Source organism: Lissotriton helveticus, chromosome 8 (genome assembly GCF_964261635.1).
Source record: "Lissotriton helveticus chromosome 8, aLisHel1.1, whole genome shotgun sequence".
Classification (NCBI taxonomy): Eukaryota; Metazoa; Chordata; class Amphibia; order Caudata; family Salamandridae; genus Lissotriton; species Lissotriton helveticus.
This window is the reverse complement of record NC_136069.1, coordinates 1,448,175,918-1,448,182,753: the sequence shown is the minus strand read 5'-3', so window position 1 is coordinate 1,448,182,753 and position 6,836 is coordinate 1,448,175,918.

Genomic DNA, 6,836 nt, shown 5'->3' with positions numbered 1-6,836 from the left:
CGTTTTGGTTACAGTTGCACATTTTAAAGGATATAAATGTATTTTCAAAGTTGACACAGAAACGTTTCAGAGAAAAACTAGCAATGTTATCCTAAGGAACGAAATTCAAGTCACAGGTAAAGTAGGTTCTAGTTACTTTTGTAATCCAGTAGTGGACTCCTAGGTCCAGCACTGGGACCTCTACCTGAGACAGGTAAGTATTTACGTTTCAGCAGTTGGTATGATTTTTAAGGAATATTTGTAATTTGCAAAAATCGACAGAAGAAATTTCAGAGAAAAACAGTGAATGGTTTCCGATGGAAGAAAATGCAGGTAACTGGTAAGTACAGTTAAGATTACTTTTGCGGTTCAGCACTGAACTAGAAAGTACAGCACTGGCTTCTCTCCTGATCCCAGGTGAGTATTTCGGAAATCGTTATTCGGCTGATTTTAGAGGAATATTTTAAAGTTGCAAAAATCGACACTTAGAAGAAATTTAAGTGAAAACCTGTCAATGATAGGCTATGGAAGGAAAGTGAGTTATTGGCTTTCAGGTGAGTACTCGACTGGTGAAGTTAAGGTTCTGGGCATAAAGTCAGGGGTCTTCCAGGGTTGGAAAGTTACAGTTGTTACACCCTCAGCGGAACAGGGGCAGCCGGGTGCTGAGCGAGCAGGCCCAATGCAATTCAATGGAGGCTAGGGGGCCTTTGGTTGGTGGCTGCAAGCAGGAAGGGCACACGGCTGAGGGATCTGAGCTCCAGGTCACTTACTCAGGGCAAGTGGGGAAGAAGAGTAGGGTAGTAGTTGCACTTCAGCGGAACTCGGGTGGCTCGGTGCGGGGTGCTTTTGAGCCGTCGGGCGCTCACTGTTATCCAAAGGGAAAGTTACAAAGTGAACAAAGGCTGCAGGCTCGAGGACGGATATTCTTAAGGTTCGACGACCACTTCGAGAGGTAAGTTGGGTTCTTGGAGAAGAGGTGAGTACCCCAAAGGAGGGCACAAGGGGCCGTGGGGCGCCGGGTGCAGGAGTGTCTTTGGGTGTCGGGAAATCTTACCCTCGGCTGGGCGCGGTTGGGGGGTCCCTGGTTTTGAGACTGCAGGCATCGTCTGGGTAGTCGAGGAGGGTCTTTGGGCAGTGGGCTTCCGGTCCCAGTTGCCGGGGGGACGTCCTTGTGGTCTTGGATCACTCGGGCACGGGCTGAGCTCGGCGGGTGCAGAGTGGGCTGGATTTGCGGTACCTGGCTGGCACCAGGGGTATGGTTGTTGGAGCAGAGCCTCCGCTGAGGGGAGACCCAATCTTTGACAATGTCAAGGCAGGCAGGTCCTCCGGGTTTCCAAGGTTGCTGTCTGCAGGAGTAGCCGGGATTTAGCAGGGGCAGGTTCCAGGGTTGACATGCTGGTAGGGCTGGGACCAAGTCAGTGGGTGTCGTCCTGTTGTTAGCAGCTGCACGGCAGGTCTTCTTCTTCTTGATCTACTTTTTGGTTTTCTTATCGGGATCTGAGGAAGGAAGGTTCAGGGTGCCCCTAAATACTAAATTTAGGGGCGTTACAGGTAGCTCAAGGGCAGGGGGCCATTAGGTCCCTGTCCTGGGGTGGGTACACCCCCTAGCCTGCTCCTCTCCTGTGGGAGGGGGCAGGAGCCTAGCTGCAATTGGGCAGTGCTCCCCATATCCAAGATGGCCGGAGCCTGGGGTTGTGCTTCACCTCGCCTCTCCCACCTGAGGGGTGGGGTTGACACAGGCTGGCACACCCCCCTTCCTGACATAGGGTTTCCCACCAGTCTTCCCACCAGAGTGGGGATCAGAACTGGTGGGGGCCAGTTGCTGAGTACAGCATGTGGCCTGGAGAAGCTCACAGGGGCAGGAGGCCTTTGAAGCTTCCCCCTGCCCATCCTGGGGGAGGAGACCTAGCACCTCGCCCAGGATGTGCATTGTTGCAGGCCCAGGAGAGCGGGGGGCTCTCCACCCAGGGGTTCAGCAACATATCTGCTGTGTGGCAGACTAGGCAGCCTCTCAGTCCAGACGTGGATTGTAGGTTAGGTTTTCAGGGGACATCTCTAAGATGCCCTTTGGTGCATTTTAAATTAAATTCCACACTGGCATAAGTGCAGGTTTAATGTGCTGAGAAGTTTGATACCAAACTTGTCAGTCTTCAGTGTAACATTATGGTGCTGTGGAGTTCGTAATGACGACCTCCCAGTACCGTATACTCTTAATGGCATCACTGCACTTACAGTGCCCAGGAGTGGCCCTCGGTACTGTAGGGGCACAGGGCTCATGCAACCGTGCCCACACCGCTGCCATAGGGCACCCAGCTAGAGGGGTGACTGAGGTATGCCAGGGCAGTGGGTTTTGTAGGCATGGCACACAGGGATGTGTGCCATGTAGACTCTCTGTTTAGTTCTGCACTTAGACACTTAGCCTGCAAAGGCAGTGCGTTGGTGTCAGGGTACAGGGCCCCTAAGGGTGGCACAATAAGTGCTGCAGCCCTTAGGGGCCTTCCCCGTCACCATGCCCTGGGTATCCAGGGGACCGTTTACTAGGGACTGACAGGTGGCCAGAGATGCCAATTGGGTTTTGGTTCCAACACAGTTTTAGGGAAGGAACACAGGCCTTGGGCACCTGGTTGGCAGGAGCCCAGGGCACACTCAGTCAAAGCACATCAGCAGTTCAGCAAAAAGTGGGGGCACACACTTTCGTACAAGCGCATCACAGCATTTTTAGCAGTGACAGTGCTGCTGAGTTTTGGATTCTCTGTAGTCAGTCAACTTGTGTTTGCGAGAGACCTAAATAGAGACAATTACAGCAGTCCAAGCATGAAACTGCCAGCTCTGAGATAGCGTTTTTCTGGGCTGAAGATGGTAAAAACCCTAATATCTTCTTGAGAGTGCTAATATCCCAAATAATTTCACTGCTTGAGAATTTACTTGGTCATCAAATGTAAGCTTTTGATCTAGCTAAATGTCTACATTTTTAATTTTAATTTTTGGGGTCAGAAAAATTACCCAAACAGGTAGACCACCAGGCAGGGGACCAAAAATTAGTTTGATTGACCAAGAATCAAGACCTTCATCTTGTCCCCTTTAAGTTACATGCAATTATCATCTATACATTTTGCACCTTCTTGAGACATAGACTCAGTTGAGGGACAGTCAGAGTGCCATTTTGATAGAGAGTGATCATCTGTGTAACAAACTATTGAAAAACCAAAAGCTTTTATGACACCAGCCTGTGTTTGAATGTAAACATTAAAGAGAGTAGGAGTCAGGGAAGACTCCAAACCAAGCCTCATTGTCAATACCACATTTTCACAGTCATTTTAACAGATTATTGTAGTAAACTGTGGCAAAGGTAGCACTAAAGTGCGGACCATTTCTATTTTGTGTTGCCTATTAAAATTACCTTTGTTTTAAAACTTCACTGTTTTTAAAAATATATTCACCCGAATCGCGTCGCTTTTGTCAATGTGTTCTCTGACCTTAGCTGTTCCCCTCTCAGCGGCCTCAGCCAATCGGCCGGCACAGGGTGGAGCTTGGAGGCGGAGCCAGGCATTAGATGGGAGTGTAGCGCTGGGGGCGAGCAATTGTGTGTTTGTTGCTGCTGCCGCGTGTACCATTTCTATTTTGTGTTGCCTGTTAAAATGACCTTTGTTTTAAAACTTCACTGTTTTAAAAAATATATTCACCCGAATCCCGTCGCCTTTCTCAAAGTGTTCTCTGACCTTAGCTGTTCCCCTCTCAGCGGCCTCAGCCAATCAGCCGGTACGGGGTGGAGCTTGGAGGCGGGGCCAGGCATTAAATGGGAGTGTAGCGCTGGGGGCGAGCAATTGTGTGTTTGTTGCTGCTGCCGCGCGGACCATTTCTATTTTGTGTTACCTGTTAAAATTACCTTTGTTTTAAAACTTCACTGTTTTTAAAAATACATTCACCTGAATCGCGTCGCTTTTCTCAAAGTGTTCTCTGACCCTAGCTTTTCCCCTCTCAGCGGCCTTTGCCAATCGGCCGGTACTTATGTGCACTGGTATGCGGGAGCACAGCGGACGCGCGCAGCGGGCGTGCCGGCGGGACAAGCCCGTCTGCGCCCGTCCGCGCCTGATCGGGCTCAGGGGCCATGAACCTTGGACAAATAATCACCTATTCCCTGGCAGGAATTAGAGCGTTAGAGCAATCTCAAGCACCTCTAACGCGGGAAGCTTTTGTTCGTATTAAAACCCAGGGGAATCTCCATAAATAAGGGAGTCCTCTCACTCCCTTAACCGTGATGCCTGTCACTCCCCCCCCAATCACCTGCCTAGAGCCAACTCATCCTCACTTCGAGTGCTGTATCTTAACACTCGTTCATTGGTAAAGCACCAAATGGATATCTTTTTACTGCTATCATCGGACAAGCCGGACATCCTTTTGCCCTCAGAGACCTGGCTTACGCTAGCCTCTATGCCAGATATCTTAGTGGCATTCTCCTCTGATTACTACATCTTATCAGTTAATCGGCTGGCAGGGAATATGGGAGGGGGAGTGGCCGCCATCATACATAAAAATCATAAGTTCACCACACTGACATCGCTGACTCTGCCTGACGTGGAGAATATTGTCATTAATCTTGATACAAACTCGGGATCCATGGCCCTGGCCCTTATTTACCGGCCTCCCCAGCTAATGCCAGCCTTCCCTCTCTCCCTTAGTGAACAGTTGGCGAATCTCACTATGAACCATGCCAGAGTCTTACTTATTGGGGACCTGAACTACTGGTTCAACGATGTGGGCGCGGGGCCTCAATCGGCTGAGCTCACTGAACTACTCTCTAACATCAATCTGGCTCAACAAATCACCTCCCCCATCCACATCAAGGGCCACATTCTTGACCAACTCTGGTCTTACAATCTGGAACTCTCACCTCCTATCATCTCTCTCTGTATATGGTCCGATCATCACCTGATCGATTTTACTATCACTTTCAGTGGCAGAGCAAAGACTCCTGAGGTAGAGTGAGGCCTGACCAGAAAATGGAGCGCCCTCGATATCCAGGAGTTTATTAACATGCTAGCTAGCTCCTCTCCCACTGTTAATCCCAATTTCAATGTCGATGCCATGGAGAAAGAGATTACGGATTGGCTATTGGCGGCCAGCGACATCCACGCTCCGCTCATTAAATTTTCCCGGGCCAGACACTGTGAAGCCCATAAATGGTTCACTAGTGAACTGAAAAATCAAAAACTATTGCTCCGTCAGCTGGAAAGAAAATGGCGGCATGATTATGGCAGTAAGGATAGACAGCTTTATCTGTCAGCCCGTAGGGATTATAAGAAAGTCATATTGGCAACCAAGACCTCGTATTTTACTACCAGGATTCTCGCTGCCTTTAATAAATCATTTTTAGGATCGTGAATGAGCTCTGCAGCAATGATAGAATTTCACCCTGTCAGACTCCCACTCAAAAGCAATGTAACCTGCTGAACAATTTTTTCGTGGAAAAAATTGAAACAATCAGGGCAAGTATTCCTACCACCTCCTTGGTGAAGCTCCCGGACAACAATCCTAACAACCCCTTGACCATGAATCATTTTAAAGTTTTATGTCCCGAATCCTTACTTGAATTAATGTCTCGAGTGAAATCAGGCTCTCCTAAGGATTGCTGCCCCTCTTCTGTCCTAAAGATTACCTTTGCAGCTTTACCCCATAGTATTCTCCCTCTCCTTAATGAATCTTTAAGGATGGGAGAAGTACCAAGAACCTTCAAGAACGCCACATTAGTCCCGCTCCTTAAGAAACCTGGAGCAGACCCCTCCAACCTTTCTAATTATCACCCTATATCCCTTCTCCCATTTTTTGCAAAAATCCTCGAGGCCCACGTGGCAAATTGCCTCTCTAAATTTATTGAAGATGCAGACTACTTGGAGCCGAACCAAGCTGGCTTTCGGCTGGGGCATTCCACTGAGTCAGTCATCCTGGCAGTGATGGACACCCTGAGGGCTAACGCTGACTTAGGAATTCCTCAAGCACTTGTGCTCCTGGATTTATCGGCAGCGTTCGACACGGTCGACCATACCATCTTGTTGAACCGTGTCGAACAAGCTAGTATTCGGGGTGCCGCCTTCCAGTGGATAAAGTCCTTTTTTACGGAAAGAACTCAGGCAGTACGCCTTGGGAGTTATACTGCTCTGAATCAATCCACGTCCTGTGGCGTCCCACAGGGCTCCTCCCTCTCCCCACTTCTGTTCAACCTTTACATCAGGCCTCTGATTCACTCTCTCAAAGCCAGGGGAACCACTGTCTTCAATTATGCTGACGATCTGCAGCTTGTGTTCTCGTTGTAGTCTGCTAGTGCTGCTGCTGAATTTCAATCCACATTGCGTCACATCCAGCATTGGATGGAGGTGAATCAGTTGAAGCTTAACCTTGGCAAGACAGAGCTGGTGCTACCTGGGAAGAGCTTCACACACTGGGGATCTCATTTCTGGCCGGCTGAATTAGGCTCACCCCCAGTCCCCTCACTATCTGTGAAGAGCCTTGGGGTAACTATTGACTCCGATCTTACTCTGAGAGGACAGGTGGGCAGCGTGGTCACAACCAGCTTCTTCCAGCTGCAAAAAATTAGGAAAATCTCACACTTGTTATCCTACTCAGCTCTGGTTCAAGTGATCATTGCCCTTTTAGTGTCACGCCTAGACTTTTCTAATTCTCTTTACACTGGCCTCCCTCAGGGCCTGCTTAACCCCCTCCAAATGGTACAGAATCAGGCGGCAAGACTGATCTACAAACTGCCGAAATGGCAATCGGCCAGGTCTTTACTGGTCAAACTATACTGGCTGCCCATAGTACATCGTGCCATTTTTAAGACAGGCTGCATAGTCTTCAAAACC